The sequence below is a fragment of the Schistocerca piceifrons genome, chromosome X (assembly GCF_021461385.2).
Source record: "Schistocerca piceifrons isolate TAMUIC-IGC-003096 chromosome X, iqSchPice1.1, whole genome shotgun sequence".
Lineage (NCBI taxonomy): Eukaryota > Metazoa > Arthropoda > Insecta > Orthoptera > Acrididae > Schistocerca > Schistocerca piceifrons.
The window spans coordinates 744,864,998-744,892,287 of record NC_060149.1 but is presented as its reverse complement, the minus strand read 5'-3'; the positions used below and the strand labels follow the sequence as shown (position 1 = coordinate 744,892,287).

The 27,290-nt window shown below is 37.6% G+C and overlaps 1 protein-coding gene across 1 annotated transcript in view; it reads left to right on the top strand.

Moving 5' to 3' along the window:
* Positions 1-5,564, top strand: part of LOC124722688 — a 207,157-nt gene extending 201,593 nt beyond the window's left edge. Inside the window, exon 11 of the mRNA XM_047247830.1 lies at positions 3,823-5,564. The gene's annotated coding sequence lies outside the window, so the exon portion shown is untranslated. The remainder of the gene's footprint in view (positions 1-3,822) is intronic.
* The last annotated feature ends 21,726 nt before the right edge of the window (positions 5,565-27,290 follow it).

Sequence of the window (27,290 nt, the reverse complement as noted above, 5' to 3'; positions counted from 1 at the left end):
TATGTTTTATGTATCAGCTCCTTCAGGAAGATGTGCACTACAAAATGAACATATTTTTGAAAAGTCGATTATTTTAAATTTTTGGCATCGTATCTCAAACTCTCGAGGGAGGGTCAGTTGGGGGGAAGGTCTCCACTATCTAATATTGCTCAGTTCAGAAATATCATTGAGCCGAGTCTGATGTGCAGAGCAGTCTGAGTTTGAGTACGGCTTGTTTAATGTTTAGTGATTTTGCCGCTTCCTGTTCCTTCACAGCTCTCATGTCAAATGAAAACAAAATGGATTTATGTGGTTGGGAGCTATCAAGTGAATTAAAATACATTCACATAATTATGGAATGCTAAAATATGTTATTAATTTCAGATCTTATTTTATTTCCATCTTTCTGAAAATCAAGCATTAATTGCCTTGTTGAACAATGATGTTATTTTTGTCATTTTGTTAAAGAAATTTGGCTTTTATTAAAGTGAATGGTGGTTTGAAAAGCATTACTTTCAAAATAAATTTCCTTTTACACAAGATGAACAGTGTGTGAGAATGTATGATGAATTTCTTAAATCACAGACTGTTTGACTCTCATTTAAAACTCAGCTCTTTGAGGATGAGCCATTTAGAAGAATTTTGTGCCCAGAAGAATGACATTTATGTCCTTATTAAAAATTTTACTGGCACATTTGTGTGATGTATCTTAAAGTGTAACATGCACAAAAAAGCTTATTGATCTATAGGTAGTGGTGAGTGTGCATGGTAATTACGATGATAAATAATCACTCTCACTCCTGTCACTTATTATGAATACTTTTATTCTCACAATGCATGTGGCATAGAGCTCGTACTACAGAGAACTGATCTTGCTGTGGTACGGGAGCAATATTTTTGGGAGGAAGAGCCAATAGTTCTAAGTCCCCACAAATCTTCGAGACCAATATTATATGTGAAAGCTTCACTTTTCTTGTAGCAACACTATGTATATTAATTTAAACTATTACTTTTTCCTGTTTGTGTGTTCACACTACTTAAGGCAGTGATGTTGCTATTAGCTGACTAAATCACGTCTCCTATACTCTGAATATCCACTGTCATCAGCCGGCGAGATAACTTGACATTATTCATTTTAACATTTGCAACATTTCATTACAGTGTTTCATTTTAAAATTGAATTGACATTTCCCTTCTAGCCAGACACATGATATGACTTATTTTTGAGGTATCACTCTGTAACATCACAATAAGAACAAATGATGAGAAAATATATATATGAGCAAGCAAACTGTATTCACAATGTCGATCTCATTTTCAGCATCCCATACACAATTCAGTTCACAATGTCCTTTGTGATATTCCATTTTGAACACAGCATGAACTTAAATAGCCGTAATCTTATGGTAGCAATACACATTCAGCAGCGCATTGTGTGATGTAAAAAAAAGTAAAGTTTTCATCAACCCAAAGGTTGATTTCAACACAGGCACAGCCATGTATGCCACTGCCTTCCACTGGACAGTCTGCACTAATACACCAACAAATTGGGCAACTTCATTCATGATGTTGTCGTGGGCACATCGAATCGTGATAGCTCCTTCCTGTCATTTTGCCATGTCTCCAGTGGCAGAGGATCACATGACTGCCTGGTATCGTTTCTACATGATATATTGCACTCTAAAGTGACTAGTGTGCTCTTTTAAGGAGGTGACTAATATTTCTGCAATAAGCTGCAAAGGGATTGGAAGATTAAAAAGAGAAAAAGAATTTTCAAAACTTTGGGTAATTTTCAAAACTTTGGGTAATTTTCAAATATTTTTTATAATTAGTTGCATATTGTGTTACCTAGTCTCTTGTTACATCCAGATATATGTTTTGTGAGAGTGCCTGTCCATCAAAATTCAGACTATTACTTTGTAATTTCACTTTAGGTGTAGTATAATCACTAAAGACTGATTTAGTGAGTCTTCATGCCACAATGACTATTGTGTGCAATTCTGCATCTTCTTATTAATCTTTTGTTTTTATGTCACTATGCACACCACATCCTCTTGGATATCTGTAGACAGTGTGGTTCCCTTGATACTATTGACATGGTGCCATTTTCTGTTGCCGCAGATATCTTTTCAACTTTAATTTTGTTTATTCCTAATCCTTTATGTTAATACCATATTTACTCAAGTAAAAATGCTATTTTCCCAAATCTGTCATTAAAGGGAAAGAAAATGCAGTGTCATCTTACATGTGCAGGGGAAACTTTGGTAGTTGATATCAATATTTTTCATTGTTTAGTAGCTCATACTGATCATTAAAATTACTGCTCATTGTTTTTTCTTATATTATATTTTTCACCATATTTTGTGTTAGCATATGAAATTTATGGAGATAAAAGTTTTAAAAAATAAATAAAAAAAGTTATCACAGTATTCAGTTGTCTGTCTGACAAAGCAGTAATGTTTCTTGATGTGAAAAAAAATGATGAGTTGCACTATGGTTGAGAGTCTACGTTAAACTGTGTGTCCTTGTATAACTGTTTGTGTAAGTCAGTTTAGAGGTCACATGAAGGCAGTGGCATACCATGTCTGTGGTTGTGTTGAAACTAACCTTTGGGTTGATGACAACTTTAGTTGTTTTACATCACACAATGCACCACTGACTGTGCATAGCTATCATGAGATTACAGCTATTCTAGTTCATGCTGTGTTCAATGCAGAATATCACAGATTGCTCATATTTATATATCCTCCTCATTTGTTCTTATTGTGCTGTTACAGAGTGATATCTCAAAAACAAGTCATATCATGACTAGAAGGGAAATATCAATCAAATTTTAAAATGGAACATTGTAATGCAATGTTATAAATGTTAAAATGAGAACAATGTAAGTTTTTTTATTTTTTCTAGTGTATTAGAAGTCAGCTGTAGTAATTATAGAGGAGTATTCCCAGAAATAAGGGTCTTGTAAAGCTCTTAGCTTATGAGGAACCATCAGGCAGGTACTGCTAATCAGTATTATTAGCTGTGGGCTAAGCCAAATGGTAACTAGACAATCTGTAGATGTAAACTTTGGATAATGTACATATTAAAAGTGTGCATTAAATATAGGTATTAATTACTGTTGGTGTATTTATAAAGCAGTTTTCTTTGGCGCACTAACAGTGACTACACACAAGTGACTTCAATCCCCTCTGTATTCAGCTTACACATTGTGGAATGTAGTTGGAATTACACAGAGTGCCCATGTAACTGTCACAAAAATGGTTTCTGTTCAGGAATATTATTGCATCTATTACCGTATCTTTCACCTGTGTCAGTTTTTGTAATTAATAGCGATGCATCCTTGTCAAAGAATATTTTAGTCACTTTATTCATAATTTAGACATGAAGGAATTAAAAACATTAGCTGCCAGTGGGCACTGATTTAAATCAATGAGTGAAGTTGAAAATTTGTGCCAGACCAGGATTCAAACTGGGTCAATTGCTTACTAGACAGATGCACTGACCACTGCGCGATGCAGACACAGTGATCATCGCACTCCTATGGACAACCTTAGTGTACCCCCTGTCAGATCCAACTTCTCAACTTATCCACACACTATTGTTGTAGTGCCCCTTGTCAATTATTCTCATTACTCATGGCATTTTGATGATCTCACAAGAGTTTGAGATTGGTGAGCATTTGCACTGAAGGGGTCTTTGGGTGTCCTCACCTTAATCATATATGTGGTAGCTGTTCTTTTAGACATGTCTGAAAGAACAGACATCACATATATATTATTCATAGTTTCTCACTGTATTCAGTTTTACTTTGCTACCAGTCAACCTGTCTTTTTTTTCTAGGTATCCTGGAGAGAAGGTTAAAGCAGCTTGCCTGCCCATTTAATGGACTGAGATGTGTTAATGGCAGCCTAATACCTTTCAAAAATCTAAAAAAACACAAAACCGAGAAACAGAGATGTATAACTATAATTCAGTTAACATTATTATGAAAAGGAGAGATTGCTACTCACTGTATAGAGGAGATGAGGAGTCACACACTATTCTTTTCATAATATTGTTGTTTTTATTATTGTCCCCAGTAGATTCATTGTGAAATAGGTAATAAATGCAGATATTCAGTCCTGGTGATATAGTTTGTTATAAGCAGAAGCTACAAAGGAACTTAACTAAAATTACAGGACTTAAATAGCTCATCAGTGTTAAACAAACGACTGTAAATTAATGTAATTCTCATCATTATGCATTGCATTTATTTCTGTAATGTATTTGACATGAATAGGAATGAAGACTATCAAATTCGAGTAAATATCACTAAAATATGGAAAATACTATCCCATGAAATGAGTGGAGTGAAGAAGTATGTTTGTATGTGTAAGGGAGAGGTTGAAATGAAAGGTTATACAAATTTATATTGATGAACAACCATCTAGTGAAAATTGTGGTGTTTTTGAGTGATACTTTTGATGTATGCACAAAATTTTAGCTCTCATGCATCCTCATCTTCATCACAACTATATCATTCTTTAGTGTTCCAGTCATCTTATAAGTGTGTGTTTGTTCATTAAGATACATTTTGACTAGTGATAATGCCGCATGCATGTGTATGTGATGTTTTAAAACCACATGCTATTGGAACACCAAGTTCTACACTCTCATAAACATAGCTTATGTGAGACTATTAACCACTTCCAACTATTTTTTCTGATCATTTGTCTTGTTATAAAACTAAAAGTTTAAACACTGTTGCCTGCATCTCGTGGTCGTGTGGTAGCGTTCTCGCTTCCCACGCCCGGGTTCCCGGGTTCGATTCCCGGCGGGGTCAGGGATTTTCTCTGCCTCGTGATGGCTGGGTGTTGTGTGATGTCCTTAGGTTAGTTAGGTTTAAGTAGTTCTAAGTTCTAGGGGACTGATGACCATGGATGTTAAGTCCCATAGTGCTCAGAGCTATTTAAACACTGTTGTGTGTTGTTTTTATATCTTTCAACAAAGGCAACACAATATTAGCTCTGCTAAAACATTGTCATTTTATTTAGAAATGAATACTGTGAAGCTACACATAAACTCTAGACAGTGATTAAAAATAATCCCAGGAAACATATGGTGGTATCTTATTGTTTTAATATTGACTAAGCATCTTATACTAAATGTGTGTGTGTGTGTGTGTGTGTGAGAGAGAGAGGGGGGGGGGGGTCAGAAGTAAAGGTATATAAGTACACTTCTTTTAGTTTTTGGAAAACTGGAGTTTAAGTTCACAAGATTTTAGAATTCCCTTGTACTTAATTTTTGTTTTATTTTAATTTTTTATACAAGACATAAAAATACTTTGTAGAATTTTCTGTTTGCTTGCTGAAATAACAGGTAAATATACATGTTCAGTATTATGTTGCAATTTGTAAAAGTCTGTATGCACTTGTATCCCTTTGCTTCCAGAATATTGTGAATCAAAAAGAATGTAAGTTATGTTTTCTCTATAATGCTTTTGTTATTGGTTGTTGTCAATTCAGTTGTCATAAAATTGCTATTTAAAGTTACAACAAAACATTTATGTAATGTTACATGAGCACCATGCCTTTCATTCATTTTAATAGTGAAAGAAAATAGGAAAGATTACTGTTTAATATGTTATTCCATTATTGTATATTTTATTGTCCCATCTGGGTTACTTCCTTTTTCTTATGTATCATAGAAAGGTTATATAAATATATAAACACATGGAAATAACTGTTTTGTAACATCTTGTTACTAGTTTTCTCTTTATTTACAGTTTAGCAGTGATACTTTACCATGCTCTAGATGCACTATGTCATTTTTGTACGAAATGTTACTTGTTCTCCTTTGTTTCTGACACCCTCAAATGCCTTCTTTGAGTGAAAACTTGGTGTTCTGAACACTGTGCTTTCCACACACTTGTGAAAACTTGGCAGAAAAAGTAAGACAACTGCTGCATTTACCAGAGTTTCAAATGTGACTACATTGTCTAGAAGAACTGAAAAATAACAACAGTGTTGTGATGCAAGCAGTTTATAGGGGTAAACTTCAAATACCTCTCCCTTTCAAAAGACATCAAGTAATTGTCATTCTTTTATTTGGTGAAAAGTAGAAAATTTGGGACATGGGTTCAGTACAGGTCTTTACTACTTGTAGAGTGAGAGTAAATATGGCACCTATATTTGAGGATTGTCTACTGTTGAATACGATTGTGAAAGTGCTCAAAGGAAAATCATATCATTTGTATTGTCCAGAGAGAATAATGCCTCATTTGATAATTAATATGAGAGGATAACAATTTTACCAGATGCTCTTATGCAGTATCATTTGGCAGCTTGGTGTATGCATTTCTGATTTACATTCACTTGATCTCTATGGACCGGGAGTAACATTACTTCTTATGATCATATTGTAATCAAGTGAACTGTGTAACTGAAAAGTGTGTGTGTGTGTGTGTGTGTGTGTGTGTGTGTGTGTGTGTGTGTGTGTGTGTGTAAATTACAAGTAGTACTGTGTATAGTTCCTAGTTGTACTTTTAAGCTGTGTTGTTGTGCATGATATATGCTTATATTATTGAATTATCATTACTAAATGTCATATACAATGTTAAACATTGAATTTGTGTATCAAGATTTTTATGTCAGTGTTTGTTGTGATGAAAGCAACACTTACTGCTGAACAAATACAATTTTTTGGCTTCATGTTTTATAATTCCAGTTTTACCCTTAAAAGGGAGAACTGCTCCTGTTACTACTACTGCTACTAGTACTACTACTACTACTACTGAGCATTAATGAACTATGCTGAAACATGTGATTTGTACAGTATGTTAATGTAAGATGAGCTAAGTTAGGGGTGTCATTGAAAGACAATGAAAGCTGGCTATTATGCCCTTGGGAACGACAGTATGCTTTTTCTTGAGTAGGTTTGTCTATACAAGTACAAGTAAATAATTTATTTGCATTTGCTGAGTTATAACTGTTGTTACTAAGAATCTTGTTATCATATATTTCAGTTCACCATCTCTCTCTCTCTCTCTCTCCCTCCCTCCCTCCCTCCCTTCCTCTCTCTCTCATTTTCATGTTTTAACCATAAATTTTCAAGTAACTATCTCTCTGTTCCTGTCCCTGCATCACAGGAAAGACAATTCAGTTGGCTCTATTGATAAGTAGAGGTTTTTCCCACTTCAGTAACCTACAGTTACAAGCCATCATCATTTTTAATTTCTGTATGTAACTTCAAAAATAGTGAGAATTGTCTTGTGTCGTGGTTTCAGGTATCAAAACAACTATCAGTTTGGATGGATGTGTCATATTTTGAGTCTGACGTAAGGATTGGATTAGTTTACACATCTAGCTGGAAAATAACAACTATGTACCTTATGGGCACAGTTGTTCTGTGCACTCTGTCCAGCATTTACTTTTTAACTTCCTGATTTGTTAAGTTTTCCTTAAAAACAGAAAGAGTAATACAACAGAACATTGTTGCTTTTCTGGAGCCACAAGGAATCGTGCTTTTAACAAGCTGGTAATTTGAGGAAGGCTCTGACTGAAATGGAAAAAAGAAATAAAATGATATTTTGAAGAAAGGGATCATGGGGAGAAAGCAATGATAGTAAAAAAAGAATGGAAACTCAGTCTTATTTTCAGTTACAGAGATACAGGCAAATTAAGTGAAATGGATGTGCTCATGAAAGGATCACTGCAAAATATAGATGTAGGTGTGGAAAAATGTAGACCCTCTATTTAAGCGTAGGGTGAAATACAGTAGACAACAGAATGTGGATGTTCAACATACAGAAAAACTGAGAGGTTGGAGCCTATTTGATAATGGGTGAGTTATGTCTAAGAAATCACTGTCAGTTCCATATCTTGCATGAGATATTCACCTATAGCTTCAGTTGTTTTCTTTATTTGGTACCTACAACACTAGATGATGTGTGCTGTATGATTGGTAATCAGATTTCCCATTTCCACATTGGAAAAGTATTGTTTGTTCATATACTCAAAAAGTTTATTGATAATCTGATCTATTTAGAAGGTGGAACGATGTAATGGCAATACACGAAAAGTAATCTGAAGTTGTGATATTGACTAAGGATGTGAACCACAAGTAAAAAGATTATGGAGGGGAAAATTGTGTTCATTATGTGGCCATTTGAATAACAACCTGGAAGTTCAAGATGCTGTAGTGTAATTTTGTTTCAAGGAAAGTTTGTATCTTTCATGTAGTGATTGTTGCCTGAGCTAAATACTTAAGTATAGGATAAACTCAAGTCTCTTAGGTGCTGCATTGTCATCACCTGAGACACTGTACGAGATAGACTTTCCACAGTGGCATTGTGGAAGTAAAATAACTGACCTTTTATGCTTTTAGAGTATTTTAAATTTGTAATTGGACTTATTAAAAATGCTTCCACTCTTTCCCCTCCACTCATCAGAACTCACATTCCTTTTGTATGAGATGATTCTTGTTAACTGCACAGCATGAAATTGTTTATGTTGAGCAGTTTTTGTTGTAAAATAATATTCACTGTTATTGAGTGTTTTGTGTCTATTAGATAATATTTAAATGTAGTAAATGTATTTACTCTATGCTGTGGAAGACATGTAGACAGTATATGCTTTTTCATGTAAAAATTATTCCTCACTGATGTTTAAAGCTTTCCCAATGTACTGATTGTTCCATAAAAACACGGGAGAAGTGCCGGATGTCAGCAACATCCTGCTACGACATTTCGGCGCAGAGTCTTCTGGTCATCTCCAGGTGAGTACCGCTGTAGTAGTACTACTACAGTGGTACTCACCAGAAGATGGCCAGAAGACTCTGCTCCGAAATATCGTGGCAGGACTTTACTGACATCCAGCAGTTCTCCTGGGGTTTTATGGAATTATTCCTCCCTGTTGGCATCATTTAGCCTATATTCTTCTTTTGTGGTTCAGCAGCTCATTGTAAGACTTGTCCTCTTCTACAATTGTTGCTGGATCTCTCCAATTTCTGGAAACCATTTTCCAGAGATCTTCAATGACTCCATCCTCCCATCTGATTTTAGGCCAACCTCGCACTCTCTGTCCTCCTTGATTTCCTCGTAATACATTTTTGGGTACTTCCGCATCACTCATCAATGATACATCCCCCCAGCCCACCTCAATCAGGATGATTTCACTATTTTTCTGATCGGTGGGTCTTTGTAAATGTTGTACAGTTCATGATTGTATCTTTTCCTCCACAGTCTTCTTTCACAAATTGGGCTGATGATTCTTCACACAATCCTTCCAAAAGCTTGTAGAATACCTCTGTCTCTTCTTCCTCAGATTCTTCTGTTGATGCATGCGCATTAAATATAAAATAATTAAAGAATTTCCCTTTTATCCTGATTATTCATAATTGTGGGCTAATATGTGTAAACGCAGTTACTAAGTGTTTAAATTTGTGATGTACCACAAACCCTGTGCCAAAATCGTGCTTACTCTCACTGCAGCTGTAAAATATATTAGCTTCTCTCTTTTTTAGAATCTGGCTTCCTGACCACCTTACATCTTGCAGCACTATGATACTCTGCTTCAGTGTGGTTGTTTGATCCAGTAGCACTCACAAGCTCCTGGTCGGTACATAGTTCTCACATTCCATTTCCAATATATAAATCTGACTTATACTTTATGTTTTCTTTTTTTCTCCTCTGACTTATTTGTCCATTACTGTCAATCCCTTCCATGTCGGGCCCATCTCCTTTAATCAGTGCAGCTTTCCTTTGTTGAAGTTTTGCAACATATGTTTTCTTACGGATAGGGGTGTCAGCCCTATGTCCAACCTCTGCCAAAGGATGAGTGATGTTTTATTAGGGTTTTCTTCCCTTAATCTTTGGAGAACCAACCCCACCAGCTGCGAGGCAACAGCTTCTCTCTTTTATTAACCTCAAGAGGGAGGGTGCCTCTTCTACCAGCTGTGCCGTTCCGAAGGACTCCTTTCTGCCGTAGCTGCCATTTGAGTCTTCACTGTATCCCTGACTTTGGGCTCTTGCGAGATACTGTCACCAGAGCTAGGTGATCCAATTTTTTTTCCATGCTATTACTCATGCAGCTCCTCTTTACCCTCTCCTTGCAGCACCTCGGGCTTGCCACAAGTATAGCGAAGTTTGTTATGTGATAATATGACTGTTAATGTGTATTACTGACGTGTATGTATTAGATGGTGTTTAAATGTAATAAAAGTATTTACTCTGTGCTGTAGAAGGCATGTAGATAGATATGCTTTTTGTGTAAATATTTATTGTGCAAATTTGTCAGTTTTGACATCATTTAGCTTATAATTGTAGATTAAACCAGTGAGCCAGGTGAAAGACATGCTTGTAAACCTGACACCAGAAGAAACTATAATGTTTTTTTGTCATTAGACTAAATGTCTAATCTTATTCAGATGTCTCTTGTAAGAATGTTCAAATTTCATCACATAGTGTTTTGAGCATACTAGAAGAAATTTTGTTTATCAAAGCTGTTGTGCCATGTATGAATGAAAAAGAGGGATACATTTTTTATATGACAAGAATTTATAATCTGTTGAATTGTCTTTCTCTCCTATGTGCACTGTGTAGGATTTGTATGCAACTAAGTTATTTTAAACCACCATACCTAAGATTTCATCTATTGAATTGTGTTATTTTCTTATGTGCACTGGGATGATTTTGTGTTATCATGGTATGTTAGATTGTCTTACCTAAGATAGGAAATTAGTACTGTACATTTTCCTCTTGTATTATAATTTGAAGTCTTAATTACTTTAAGAAGTAAGTAAAAACTGAAATTAGACTGCTTCTCTAACATTTAGATTATAGTTTGAATGAACTTTCAGCGCTGTATTAAACGTGTGAAGAGGGAGGAAACTTTTGTACTTGTAGCTTTCTCCCCTCCTCTTTACTGTCATACTTAGTACTACATATTATTTAATTTGTTTTAGAGTTATGAGTATAGAGCTTAAAGTTCAAGGAATAAATGTGATACCTACTTGATGTGAAAAGTGCAGCTTGTAGATAACTAATAACCACAAAACAGCCCAACCAGTATCCACATTAAATGTTGGAGACAAATTAGCGATAAGTTCCCTTGCAGTAGTAGCCACCAAACATTCCTTTATTATTTGTAAAATGGGAAATACACAAAAGGAAACACGTTTTATGTCTCTTGCGTTTTGGAGCCGTTTTATGGATGCAACATTTCCCCTCCATATGTTATTCTTCATAAAATTAACCTCCACTTCTTATATGAAGATAATGTCACTCATTTTATGAACAAAATTCCATAAATGAATTTTTTAGATTGCCGTCAATTCAGTAATGATCGGGTAGTATGGTATAAGATCTGGCAAACATTTTAATTGTTTAATTTCTACAGGAATCAAAAGATAAAGATGGAGAACTATAGTATAATGTAAATGAGTCACTTGCTGAGCTTTACAAATTCCTTGAAAAGGGGCAATTATACTCTTCACTGTTCCATATATAGGAATTCCTCTGTGGTGAAAAATTTCACTCGTTTTTCAGTGTGTAACAGTAAACTTTCATTTCCATACAATCTCAATTTCAGGATGTTAAAGATTGCCTGTCTTTATGTTTTCTGAAATTTGTTTGACGTTACAATATTTTAATACCTTTTTAAATGTCTTTCACATTACAATGTTTTGACAACTACTATAAATTACTTAACGTGGCAAACTTCTAAATAAGGATCAGAAATGTCACTAACAGTTCTATGTTCCTCTCAGGGTAAAGATGCTTTACTTCATTGTGGTTTGGACACCTTTATGTCTGTTTCTCAGACATATCATGATAAAATGGCGCTACTGTTATCCTGGCTTACTGATGTTTAGTTGGGCAATATATCAATATATGTATGTCTGTTGTGCTTGCATGGAAGTCCTTGATGTATGTGTACAATTTGTGGACTGTAAGCTCCATTTTAAATGTAATTTGTGTCCTTGGTACTTAGTTACCATATAACTGAAATAAAGTGTCTTGATGTATTGCACATATAATAGCTGTTTTAATTAAATTACCATAAAAATTATTCTTACATTGTAGTTGACAACCCCCTCTTCCCAATCAAAATGTCTTGGTAACTAAGTTTTTAGAAACAGCCACAAGTCGCACTTTGTAATTTTTATTTACTAGTTCTCCTCTTCAAATGAACCAGAGTATGAGCAGAATATATAGTTTGAAGTTGAATAACACCTTTAAAGATTGAGTTTAAAGTTGGCTAAGAGCTATAAACAATTGGCTGTAGTATAGTACTTATGTTTAAGGTACACCAGTAAATGATAAATTGACAGTGCCAAAGCTTGGTAAGGTTAGGTAACTATTAATGTTTTTTTATAGAATTCAGTAAGAACAGTCTCAAATCTTTTGCTACTAAGCAGCTTGTGCTCCATCTGTTTGAACTAGGTTAATGATATAGTGTGCTGGATGTAGAGGTCTGCAGGCCCAAACTGTAATCTTCACTTAGTTCTAGTGTATGTTGAGACCTAGCTAGCCACCACGTTTGCTCACGCATGTGGTAGTTCATGCATCATGCACTTGGTAAGTTATCACCCATGTGAAGGCAAGTGCAAGAACTACTGGCTGCTTGCAACCGGGCCACATGAAATGTGAATGATGAGGAATCAGTGCCATTCATGTAGCTTCACCATCTGATTGTGGTGGATTTGAGTTGTATCATGATGTGAGATTCAACTCCTAAGCACTAATGACCATGCAGCTGAGAGTGTAAAACCTACAATCTTAGCATATAAGATCATGTATTGTTATCACTCCTGTATCACAATATTAAGTTTTTGATCCACATGTCATTTACATTATTAACTAATTCAAAATTCAGTTAACCAATCAATCTCACTTTCTACCAGAATTAGAGAAGGGAGACGCTCGTAGAGGTATAGAGGAATGTTGGATGGAGCAGAACAGTGCTAGGATCCATACAGATATGCCAGGAGAGAAACGAACTGAAAAGAAGAGTTCTGCAAAATTATGTAGCAGTCATAGGAAGGGTGTAGGCCAGTGACACAAAGAAGAATGAAGCTGACAGTACCAGGTCACAAGATTTGTGAAACCAGGTGTTAATCTTATCCAGGCAACAGCAAGCTTTGAACAAATGTGTAATGATTTTAGCAATGATGATCATGAGTTAGTAGTTGGAGGAGCAGAAAATAGCATTGCTAATAATGTAAAATACAGTACGGTGTGTGACATGGACAAACGAGGAGCAACTACTGAACACACAAGTATGGGCTTTGTGTAGGTCCTGTGGCACTATGGCCAGTACAGGTTAACTCTGCTATAGAGTGATTAAACACAGAGATGAACTGGCTCCTTGAGATGGCTGCACATATTGATGCTATTCCAGTGGAATATGGGGCTACACTTCTTATGTCCTACACCTGAACAGGAGAGGTGAAGACAAGTTAGCAGTTGTACTAGCAGAAAGCCTGAGGGGTATGTAAGTCTGCTTTTTGGCAAAATTAAACACAAATTATGTACAAATAAATCACAAGTAGCTATAGTTCCTGACTCCTCAGGAAATACACAAAATGAAAGACTTCTGGTATTTGATACTTCTTGGTCTATGCAGTACTCTGGAAGTTTGTTGAATAGCTCACATATTAGTGTAGAAGCACAGGGTTTGTAGTTTCAACTGGGAAGCACTTGAATATGAACGACACACTCAGTCCAGCCATATGATGTCAGTACATTCACTGAAAACATAACATTTGGTTGAACTGTGAGCAAAGACAGCATTAGGTAGACAGGCAAGTCTGTGTGCTAGCCAAACACCAACAGCAGGCAACAACAAAGTCCAAATCACAGTCTGTGAATAAACTATTTAACACAGAGACATTGTCAATAGGTACACCAGAGACCTTGCTATAAACATCAGCTGGTTGTGACAAGTGAGAGTGGCAGTTTGAGGCAGTCATTAAATCTGTTGTGGGTGTTTTATCACATGCCCTGGCCCAGTGAATGTATCCTTCTGTGCTGTGCCTAGTGCCCTCGCAGACTATTGCACGATTATGTCAGTTGATCTGTTGGTGTGTCCAATGGGATTACAAGATGGTCCACCAACACACACAAGGCAAATCTCTGGGATTATTGCGGTCAGATAATGTCTTAGCAAGTGCCTGATGCCAGAAATTTTCATGATAAATTTTGATGCTTTATTGTGCTGCCTGTTGGGCAGAAAGAAGGAATTACTGAATTGTGGCAATTTTAAAGTAAACTTCTTAAAGAAATCTGGCTTGAAAAGTGATCTACAGATGGTTTAGACACTTACAATTTAGTATCAATCATAATTTTCCCTACCTGAGTAGTTTAAGAGAGCAGTAATATGTTAGATAATGTATTTGTAACAATGAGCAGAAGTTGAACACACATATGCATTTTCTATGGCAAATGGATTGACAGAATGTGATTCACTATCAGTCCTATTACATAACTTACATGTACAGTACAATACCACTGAATGAAAAAAAATTAAGGTGATCAGTGACAAGCCAAAGGACGATTGTAGAGGAAGCTTAAAAAATGTTGACTGGGACAGACTTTACACAAGCCTAGTTCCAAATGTGAATTTAGCATATTTGCTAATAAGTAGGTAATCATTTTTGACAGCAGATTTCTTAAAAACATAATCAAAAGCAGTACTACAAAGTCTTCCACGAAATCTTGAATTACTATAGGAATCAGAGTATGTTCAGAACAAAAAAGGGGACTTCATAAAGTAACTGGAACTAATAAGGGTTTCAAAGTATTTCTGTATATATCTGTATTATTTACAGTGCTGTATCATCTTCAGACAAGTTGTCAAAAGATCCATGAATATGCGCATCTCAGAAACTGAGAAACTGACAGATGAGACAAAGTCAGCATGGAGTATTGTTAAAAAGGAGACAGGGAAAGAAGCTATCTGTATAAAAGAGGATGGGATGTTACAAATGACATTTCTTGTACAGCAGATATTTTTAACAATTACTTTTTAAAAGTAGGAAAGTAGATGCAGTCGAGACATTCAGTAGAGAAAATGTAACATTACACTGAAAAAAAAAAAAATCCAAAATAATGAAAATCATCATGGACCTCAACAGTAAAAGTTCATACGCAGCTATAGATTTCTGTAATCAGACACTAAAAGGTTGTGGCCCTATAATATGTTAATTCTTATTTACATGTGTAACAATTTACACCATTATGTCGGAGTAGTTTCCCAGGCAAATTAAAATATTCAATTTGTTAATTCTATCTATAAAAAAGGCTATTCCAGAGATGTCTGTATCCATAGACTAATCTCATTCTTCATATAATCTTCCGAACTGTTTGAAAAGGTAATCCACTCCAGGGTTGCAACCACCTATGTGATAATGATTAGTCAATCATAGTTTGGATATCAAAAAGGGTGCTCTACGATAATAAAATTTTTAAATGATAAAATACTAACAGTTGGTATCTACTGTGACTTACTGGAGAAACCTTGATTGAGTGGGTAATAATATTCTATTAGAGAAATTATTTTTTGTAGAATCCATGTTTCAGTGCATATCTGATTTAGTTCATGTTTAAGGAACAGTATTAGAAAATTATTCAGGAAGAAATGACAATGGGCAGTCCACAGTGTTTCATCATGGGCCAATTACGGTCCTGAATCAGGAGACACAACTAGCAGATGATACAAACATTATTGTGAAGATGAGCAAAGAAACATCAACTATTTTTTGCTGAAGATTTTAACTGATTTTGCACAAGTGGATTACATTTAAAGTATGAAAAACTGCAGCTTACTCAGCTTCATACTGTCAGAAATATCCAGCTCATTAATGTAGAGCATCAATAAAAATAAAAAAGGTAGAAGGCTATAAGTTTCTATTCACTGATGTCCTATCATTGCTGTGTTTAGTCCTAAGACTGGTTTTATGAAACTGTCCATGATGGTCTATGCCACAGGTGGGCAACTGGCGACCCACAAGCCGAGTCTGGCCTGCTATTGGTTTCAGTCCAGAGTGCACAAAAACCTCGTGGGAGAGAGAGTCTGATGCTCACATTGTACTCTGTCCCTGACACACTTTCGGATATTCGCCATTATGTTGTTCACATTATTTCAGTTTGGCTTCTGTAAAATACAGCAGATATATGCTAAGTTCAAGTGATTTAGACTTTTAAGCTCTTTAAATTTAACAAATAAATGATGGCCCAATTTATGAGGTCATGCTGAAAGGTAATGCCTCTGAATTTTTAATTTGAAGACTCATAAAGGTTTTTAAATAAAACAAACTTTATTAACATTCTAAATCTTTATTCTTCATGTCTACATATTTATTTCTCAAGATAGTGATCCTGGCAACAAACACATTTCTCTCGATAAGAGACCAGTTTGTTCATAGTGTCACTGTAGAATGTTTGATGTTGTTGACTGAACCACAACCTCACCTCTGCTTGCAGTGCCTCATCACTATCAAAGTGAAATCTTCGAGGGTCTTCTTTAAGTGTTGAAAACAGATGACAATCTGATGGGGCCAAATTGGGACTGTACAGAGGATGAGTGACAAAAATGAATTTGAGGCATTGGATTGTTACAGATGCCACAGCACTCGTGTGTGGTGCGGCATTGTTCTGTTGAAGGAGAGGGTGCTCCATGTGTGGACGAGCTCTTCGAATTCGTTTTTCCAGTTTCTGAGGGTCTCACAGTACCTTGCAGTGTTTATGGTGGTGCATTTAGGCATGAATTCTAAATGCACTACACCTTGGACATCCCAGAACACTGTGAGCAAGGCTTTGCTACTGATGGGATAGTATTTAACTTTTTTGGGATTGGAGATCCATTGGAGTGGATGTCCATAGATTCTTTCTTATTTTTGGGGTGAAAATGGTGAAACCAACTTTCACCACCTGTCACAATGTTGTTAAGGAACCCACCAGTCTCATGCCTGAAACCCAAACGAAATTGTTGACAGATGTCCAATCTCCTCTGTTTCATGTCAGATTTGAGCATCTGAGGCACCCACCATGCACACAGTTTTATGTACCACAGGCTGCAATGGTGGCCTGTAAACACTGTTGTGTTATGCTGCAATTACCCTTGATTTGTCTGTGTTACCTGACAATTTTCTCTGATGAGCTCATCAACCTGATTCCAGTGAGTCTCGTCGGTTACTGTACATGGTTATCCATTCCAAGCTGTGTCACATGTGTTGAGGTTAGCACCACCATTTCCTTAATTACGAGTAACAACAACCCAGTGGCACAGCTTTCATTCTTCTATGGATTTCAATTGGAGGCATGTTTTCCGTGGTTAGAAACTCTATTACAGCATGCTGTTTCTCATGCAGTGACATATTTATGCTACACACAACCATGTTATATGCTGCAATTCAGAGCCCTCTAGTGGCAGAGGGCTGTAACTTGTGATAGTGAAGCAGGAAAGTTGACTGAGTACGTGTGTAATATGCATTACCTGAACCAATACTGAGAACAGAATAAAAAATTTTGGAGGCATTACCTTCAGCCTGCCCTCATATTGAGTATTACAGAAAAAAAAAATTGTACATGTGCGGTCAGTTATAAAAAGCGTTTTTGGAGAGATATTTCAAAAATGCTTGCTAATAATGTTTGTAGATATTAACACACCAAGTTTCAAACTCTCTAATTACCTAGCTGTGGCCAAAAATTGCCAAGTTACCCCTAATTGTGTGTTGGCTGGTGTTGCCTGTCTCTTTGCCATATTTTTTTCTGTTTCTTTCTCGTATTAACATTAGTAAACAATTCTGGTCCATCATGACATATTAGATCACTGCAACTGTTTAAACTGAAAGTAGTTTGTAATGATTTAACTGCAGCCAGTTCCTTTTACTATTGGTATTTATTTCTCAATGTTGACATTTCAGGATGCTTGGTACCCCATCTTTAGATGTGTACATTTATTTGTGTGTCATGAACTTTATTTCTTTACTAATGGCATTGCAGAATTTCTTAAGATAAGTTTTTCAGACAGCTGTTGTAAAATATCATAAGTAAAGAAATAATGTTCACAACATATAAATAAATGTAAACATATGTGGAGGGGACAAACATAAAATAAATGAACTCTCACAGATGTGATGTGAGGCATAGTTTTTGGCATGTCATGTCGGGAAAGGGGTGCCACTGATACAGGTGCATAACCCCATACACATTAACATCATGGGTACTACAGTTTTTATTTTATGTGCTAATGTGCTAGGAGTGATGCTGTTGCATCATGCGATGAGCCAGCCTGCAAGCTTAAGTAAGAATGTGTATCAGACCCACAGGTCATCAGTGGTTGCCCATGCCTGGTCTGTGCTGTGCAAGCTTTATCTTCTTTGCATGACTACTGCAGACTGTATGGATTTGAACCTTCTTAGTGAACTCAGACCTTGGTCTCTCTTTACAGTCCCCCCCCTCCACACACACACACACACACACACACACACTCTCTCTCTCTCTCTCTCTCTCTCTCTCTCTCTCTCTCTCTCACACACACACACACACACACACACACTCCATAGACACACTCTTCCTCCCGTTACCAAATTCATGATTTCTCTATACCTCAGGATGTATCCTATCAGCTAGTCCCTCTATTTAATCAAGTTGAACCATAAATTTCTTTTTCCCAAGTCTGACTGAGTACCTTATTAGTTGTTTAATCTTCGAAATTCTTCTGTAACACCACATTTCAGAATTATTTGAATGCATTGTGTCTGTTCCTTTGAAAGAACAGACACCACACCAGTCCTGCAGCTGTGAAAAACTGTATGTAAATTGAAGGGGGATGACTGCTATCAGCTGCAGTGGGACATTAAGTGGAATTAGCAGTGATGAGCGAAAATGTGTACCAGACCAGGATTTGAACCCGGGGTCTCCAGATTAATAGGCAGGTGCGGTAACCACTGCGCGATCCGGGACATCACATTATTGCAACTGCACGGAGTATCTCGGTACGCATCATGGCTGACACACACTCCCACTGAGTGCCACCTATCTGCAATCCCTGTCTATTATATTCCTGTTCACTACTTAGTGATTCCCACAGGAGGTTTGATGTATTTGTGCATTCACACTGAAGAAAGTGGATCCATTGCCCAACCAGGCTTATGAATTATTTTAATGCATGGTGCCTCTTCCTTTGAAAGAACAGACACTGTACAGATTCCGTAGCTGTGGATAGGTGGCGCTCGATGGTAGTGTGCATCGGCTGAGGCATACCGAGATAGTCCGTGCAGTTGTGATAGTGCTGTGTCCCAGATGGCGTAGTGGTTACCGCACCTGCGTAGTAAGCAGGAGATCCCGGGTTGGAATCCTGGTCTGGTACACATTTTCACTTGTTGCTGCTGATTCCACTTAGTGTCCTAGTGCAGCTGATAGCAGTCATCTCCCTTGAATTTACACATTTCAAAATATTGTCTGAACTGTTTATCATCCATGTCTTACCTCTGTACATTACTACACTCCATACAAATACGTTCAGAAAGGATTTCCTAACATATAAACTTGTATTTGATGTTAACCGATTTCTCCTTTTCAGATTTTTTTTCCATCTGCATTTTATTTCCTGTATACTTTGGCCATTGGCAGTTACGTATTTTGCTGCTCAAGTAGCAAAATTAATGAACTGCTTTTAATATCTCATTTCCTAATGTAATTTATCAATATCATCTGATTTGCTTTGAGTGCATTCCATCGCCCTTGTTTTACTTTCATTTATGTTCATTATTACTTCGTTCCAAGACACTACCCATTCCACGCAACTGATCTTCCAGGTCCTCTGCCATCTCTGACATAGTTATCTCATTGGCAGTTCATTAAGCTTTTATTTCTGCTCCCTGAACTTTAATTCCCTTTCCAAATTTCTCCTTTGCATACTTTACTGTTTGCACAGTCTACAGATTCACTAACATTGAGGATAAGCTACAACACTGTGTCATTTCCTTGCTCATTACTGCTTTCATTTCACGTCCTTCAACTGTTAAACCTGCAGTCTAATTTCTGTACAAGTTTTAAATAACTTTTTGCTCTCTGTATTTGATCCCTGCTACCTTCAGAATTTGAAAGAATGTGTGCCAGTCAGTATTTTCAAAAGCTTTCTATAAATTTACAAAGGCTATAAACATAGGTTTACTTTTCTCCAGTCTATCTTCTAAAATAAGTCATATGGTGAGTATTGCCTCATGTGTTGTTACATTTCTCAGGGACCCCAACTGATCTTACCAAGGACAGCTTCTACCAGTTTCTCCATTCTTTTGGGAGTAATGCCAGTCAGTATTTTGCAACACTGACTTATTAAACTTATGTTTCAGTAATATTCACACCTGTTGGGACCTGCCTTCTTTGGAATTTGGATTTGATGTTATTACATTCTTCTTGAACTCTGATGCTGTTTTGCCTATTTTATTTAACAGAAGGCAGATGAGCCACTAAAGCCAGTGGCATGGAGATGTGGGAAGCAATGGGAAACTACTGCATTAAAGATCTATTTGATATCCCATGTGTAGCAACCATGGCAGTCTCTAGTAATGTATGTTGCATTACTGGTCATGCATTTCGGATCCCAGCATCCAGTAGGAGGAGTAGCAAGGCTTCTCAAGTAATCATTCCATGAAATCCTCAGAGAGAAGAAGCAGGAAGACCGGGAAAGAGGGAAAAGATAAATGTAACAGTGGGACATAGAATGTGCAAACGCTATTAAACCTTGAAAAACTAGATAAAGTCAAAAAGACTATAACAAAGTATCAGCTGGATGTTTTAGGACTCTGTGAGACAATATGGGCCAGAAATGGCAACTTCTGATCAGAAAATTTCAGAATGGTTCATAGTGAAAATTAACTGTCAGGGAAGAATGGAGTAGCGACAATGTGAACAAAGAAATGGATGTATAATGTAATGAATACCTACCAAATGTGTAATAGGATGTTAATGATGATGAAGTTAAACGTCAGCCCAATTAACATTACAATAATTCAAGTGCATTTGCCATCTGCAAATGGTAATGATGAAGAAATGTGAAACATGACTCCATTGAAGAATCGATGGAAATGATACACACTGAAGATTATGATGGCAAAATGAATGTGAAAGGAGAGGAGGTATTAGAATTTTGTGAACAACATGAGGCAGCTATAACAAACACACATAATGAAAGTCTAAAGAGAAGACACAACACATGGAAGACACCAGGTGATAATGGGAGACGTGTGACTGATCATGTAATAGTAAAGCAGAGGTACAGGAACCAATTATAATCTAGTCACAGTTACTTGGTGCTAAAATAAATCATGACTATCGACTTGTCATAGCAAAGTGAAAGAGCCCTGATCACTATAAAGCAATCAATAACAAGATAACAATGATGACCATTTAAAGAAAGCTAAGAAGATGGGAAAAATTAGAAGAGAAATGGAAGACGATTTTAAATGTGAGAAAAAGAAGGAAGCTCAGTCCAAGACTAAACTGTTGCAGCACTGACAAAGTACCATAAGTAACATAATGAGAACCCTCCTGGTCTAACAAACTGCTTTCTGGGTGGGAAGGCATGTTGGTTCCTGGCATGAATCTGCCCGGCTGATTAGTGTTGAGGTCTGGTGTGCCGGCCAGTCTGTGGATGGTTTTTAAGGCGGTTTTGCATCTGCATTGGCGAATGCAGGCTGCTTCCCCTTATTCCACCTCAGTTACACTATGCTCAAACACTTTCTCCATGTACAGTCTTAGACATAAAAACTGACCGCCGGCCGGCCGCCACAGAGACTAAGTCCGAGTCGTTCACTTAAGGTGGCCAACAAACCTGACCGCCTCTGACAACTCCGGCTTTCTGCACAATCTGGCAACGCTGTAAGATGCGGGAGTGTCAAGAGGAAGTGTTGTCTACTTCCGAGATGTTGTTGCAGTGTGGGAAGCCGTGGTCCAGGAAGAAGAATAAAAAAAAATAAAATAAAATAAAAAAAGTGGTAATCGTCGTGCATTCGAAACTTATAGTCGCCTGTTCGCGTCCAACTGTATTTTTTTTTCAAGCACATTTCGGCCCACGTCCAAACTTACGAGTCTGATTGAACATCGAAGATAATTCGCTTCACATTCTACCCACCAGCAATAACAAGTACTTCCAGAAACAATTCCGCAGGACAGCTCGTGGCTGCGTCGCGATCAGAACAGCTTACGCTCGACCGTTTCCCTCGCGCTGCAGCGGCTACCAGCCAAACGCCACCCGCCGCCTGAAATTCGGCGCCGCCCAGGTGAACGCGGCGCCACGCTGTCAGTGTATGTATCAACTGTCATTTTCGAATTTGAAGTTCTAGTTATCATCTTGCATTTAAGCATTGGATTTTGCATACTTGAAAATCATGAACTACGGTTAGTTGTTGTTGTCTTCAGTCCTGAGACTGGTTTGATGCAGCTCACCATGCTACTCTATCCTGTGCAAGCTTCTTCATCTCCCAGTACTTACTGCAACCTACATCCTTCTGAATCTGCTTAGTGTATTCATCTCTTGGTCTCCCTCTACGATTTTTACCCTCCACGCTGCCCTCCAACGCTAAATTTGTGATCCCTTGACACCTCAGAACATGTCCTACCAACCGGTCCCTTCTTCTTGTCAAGTTGTGCCACAGACTCCTCTTCTCCCCAATTCTATTCAATACCTCCTCATTAGTTATGTGATCTACCCATCTAATCTTCAGCATTCTTCTGTAGCACCACATTTCGAAAGCTTCTATTCTCTTCTTGTCCAAACTATTTATCGCCCATGTTTCACTTCCATACATGGCTACACTCCATACAAATACTTTCAGAAATGACTTCCTGAGACTTAAATCAATACTGGATGTTAACAATTTTCTCTTCTTCAGAAACGCTTTCCTTGCCATTGCCAGTCTACATTTTATATCCTCTCTACTTCGACCATCATCAGTTATTTTGCTCCCCAAATAGCAAAACTCCTGTACTACTTTAAGTGTCTCATTTCCTAATCTAATTCCCTCAGCATCACCCGACTTAATTAGATTACATTCCATTATCCTTGTTTTGCTTTTGTTGATGTTCATCTTATATCCTCCATTCAAGACACTGTCCATTCCATTCAACTGCTCTTCCAAGTCCTTTGCTGTCTCTGACAGAATTACAATGTCATCGGCGAACCTCAAAGTTTTTATTTCTTCTCCATGAATTTTAATACCTACTCCAAATTTTTCTTTTGTTTCCTTTACTACATCGGGGAGAGGCTACAACCCTTCCCAACCACTGCTTCCCTTTCATGTCCCTCCACTCTTATAACTGCCATCTGGTTTCTGTACAAATTGTAAATAGCCTTTCGCTCCCTGTATTTTACCCCTGCCACCTTTAGAATTTGAAAGAGAGTATTCCAGTCAACATTGTCAAAAGCTTTCTCTAAGTCTACAAATGCTAGAAACGTAGGTTTGCCTTTCCTTAATCTTTCTTCTAAGATAAGTCGTAAGGTGAGTATTGCCTCACGTGTTCCAGTGTTTCTACGGAATCCAAACTGATCTTCCCCGAGGTTGGCTTCTACTAGTTTTTCCATTCGTCTGTAAAGAATTCGTGTTAGCATTTTGCAGCTGTGACTTATTAAACTGATAGTTCGGTAATTTTCACATCTGTCAATACCTGCTTTCTTTGGGATTGGAATTATTATATTCTTCTTGAAGTCTGAGGGTATTTCGCCTGTTTCATACATCTTGCTCACCAGATGGTAGAGTTTTGTCAGGACTGGCTCTTCCAAGACCGTCAGTAGTTCCAATGGAATGTTGTCTATTCCGGGGACCTTGTTTCGACTCAGGTCTTTCAGTGCTCTGTCAAACTCTTCACGCAGTATCATATCTCCCATTTCATCTTCATCTACATCCTCTTCCATTTCCATAATATTGTCCTCAAGTACATCGCCCTTGTATAGACGCTCTATATACTCCTTCCACCTTTCTGCTTTCCCTTCTTTGCTTAGAACTGGGTTTCCATCTGAGCTCTTGATATTCATACAAGTCGTTCTCTTATCTCCAAAGGTCTCTCTAATTTTCCTGTAGGCAGTATCTATCTTACCCCTAGTGAGATAGGCCTCTACATCCTTACATTTGTCCTCTAGCCATCCCTGCTTAGCCATTTTGCACTTCCTGTCGATCTCATTTTTGAGACGTTTGTATTCCTTTTTGCCTGCTTCATTTACTGCATTTTTATATTTTCTCCTTTCATCAATTAAATTGAATACTTCTTCTGTTACCCAAGGATTTCTACTAGCCCTCGTCTTTTTACCTACTTGATCCTCTGCTACCTTCGTTACTTCATCCCTCAAAGCTACCCATTCTTCTTCTACTGTATTTTTTTCTCTCATTCCTGTCAGGTGTTCCCTTATGCTCTCCCTGAAACTCTGTACAACCTCTGGTTCTTTCAGTTTATCCAGGTCCCATCTCCTTAAATTCCCACCTTTTTGCAGTTTCTTCAGTTTTAATCTACAGGTCATAACCAATAGATTGTGGTCAGAGTCCACATCTGCCCCTGGAAATGTCTTACAATTTAAAACCTGGTTCCTAAATCTCTGTCTTACCATTATATAATCTATCTGATACCTTTTTAGCATCTCCAGGGTTCTTCCATGTATACAACCTTCTTTCATGATTCTTAAACCAAGTGTTAGCTATGATTATGTTGTGCTCTGTGCAAAATTCTACCAGACGGCTTCCTCTTTCATTTCTTAGCCCCAATCCGTATTCACCTACTATGTTTCCTTCTCTCCCTTTTCCTACACTCGAATTCCAGTCACCCAAGACTATTAAATTTTCGTCTCCCTTCACAATCTGAATAATTTCTTTTATTTCATCATACATTTCTTCAATTTCTTCGTCATCTGCAGAGCTAGTTGGCATATAAACTTGTACTACTGTAGTAGGTGTGGGCTTCGTATCTATCTTGGCCACAATAATGCGTTCACTATGCTGTTTGTAGTAGCTTACCCGCATTCCTATTTTCCTATTCATTATAAAACCCACTCCTGCATTACCCCTATTTGATTTTGTGTTTATAACCCTGTAGTCACCTGACCAGAAGTCTTGTTCCTCCTGCCACCGAACTTCACTAATTCCCACTATATCTAACTTCAACCTATCCATTTCCCTTTAAAATTTTCTAACCTACCTGCCCGATTAAGGGATCTGACATTCCACGCTCCGATCCGTAGAACGCCAGTTTTCTTTCTCCTGATAACGACATCCTCTTGAGTAGTCCCCGCCCGGAGATCCGAATGGGGGACTACTGTACCTCCGGAATATTTTACCCAAGAGGACGCCATCATCATTTAATCATACAGTAAAGCTACATGCCCTCGGGAAAAATTACGGCTGTAGTTTCCCCTTGCTTTCAGCCGTTCGCAGTACCAGCACAGCAAGGCCGTTTTGGTTATTGTTACAAGGCCAGATCAGTCAATCATCCAGACAGTTGCCCTTGCAACTACTGAAAAGGCTGCTGCCCCTCTTCAGGAACCACACGTTTGTCTGGCCTCTCAACAGATACCCCTCCGTTGTGGTTGCACCTACGGTACGGCTATCTGTATCGCTGAGGCACGCAAGCCTCCCCACCAACGGCAAGGTCCATGGTTCATGGGGGGGAACTACGGTCAAGAATTGTAAAATTGAGTCGCAAGTGCAAAAAGGTGTAACATCTGCAACACAATATTTACTTTTGTTATAACAGAGGGGTGAATGCAGAGGAGGTAGCTAGAAATATTTGAACTGTGTGTGGAGCGAGTGCTTTTGGAAAAAATACGCCAGAAAAAGATATTCTTGTTTCAACAAAGATCGTTCTGGCATGAATGATTTTCCACATTAAGGAAGTCTCGTGAAATATGTGATGGATTACCATTTCACCATCATGCGCCATTTGCATTCAACAGGCAAATTTCAGAAGTCTGGTGTAGGAGTACTGCATGCGTAAATTCGAAACAACAAAAATCAACGGAGTGACTATTATCGAACGTCATCAGGTCACTCATTGAGCATCCCTATGCAGTACTGTTACTGGTGACGTGTTATAATGCATTTATCGTTAACTTCCTAAGAAGAAATGAAAGGCTGAGCCTCACCAAAAGACGTAAACTCGAGTAAAGCGTAGTGTGAACATAATATTTTACATCTGATAGCTCCTAAAGTGTGTTTGGGCTACGAATTCTGCCCCAAGGGGTGTGTGCAACACAGCTGAAATTTGTTGCCAACGTCTGAGTCACCTTTCGGTCGCAGTGTAAGAAAATCGACCGACAAAACTACATCACCTGTGCTACAGCATGATAACGCACTCTGTTGATTTGAGAAACAAAACTATCCTGGAGATTGATAGGAAAGTCATCTCTCAGGCACTTGTCTTGATAGGGCAGTGCTCTCTCAAGCAATTGTCCCTCTCGTCATACACCCGTAAAATTTTACCTTTCCCGCTCTTGATCGATCAACCGTCAAGGCAATTCATTTCTAGACGAAAATACTCTTCAGACTACACTGGTTTAATGACATCGTTAGAACCAGTAGGTTTCTACGGGCGTAGAATTTGTAAACTACTTTAGCATTGTCAGATAGTTTTAGATATCGCGAAAGAAAATTCTGCTGCTGATAAATTTCTCTTTGATGATTACTGTTGCGTTCAGTAAGCTAATGGAAAACGCGATTAAAATATTCATTGTACTAATACAAATTAAATTCAGCTTACTACAGAAACATCACGATTGCAGTCTATCTTAATAAAGCATTAAGTACCTGTAAGACGATTGAGCCTATTTTAACGCGAATTAGTAGGATATTACCGACTTTTGACTTCGAAAGGGTCTATATTTACTTCATGTCTTGTATCATTCGCTAGTATTGTGAAAATGTGGCAGTTCATAGATAAAATTATGTATTCACAACAACAAAAAAGTATGTCAGCCGAAAACAATACTAGGATTATGAATTTTGCAGTACCGTCATGTTTTCGATATGACACTAAGAGGTACTAAAAGTAGCAAGGCGAATTTTGCTCGAGCGTTGACTTATGATTCCCTTATTGAGTTTGTATCTGCCTGCTTGTAGCTCTGCTACAAACGAATTAAAAATCTGGCTTTCAGCGAGTCTCTAAAGGCGAACGAAAGCAGCTTACAGCTGGTAGTCAAGCATGTTACCTGGGAACTGGTTTTTTCCTAAAGTGGGTAGACATCATTTTGAGGTTGAATTGTTGGCAAATGTCAGTCCGACGTGTACCGTTGTTGTAAGCGTTTCGGTGTGTTGAATTTGTACCAATGATTTTTCTATAAACT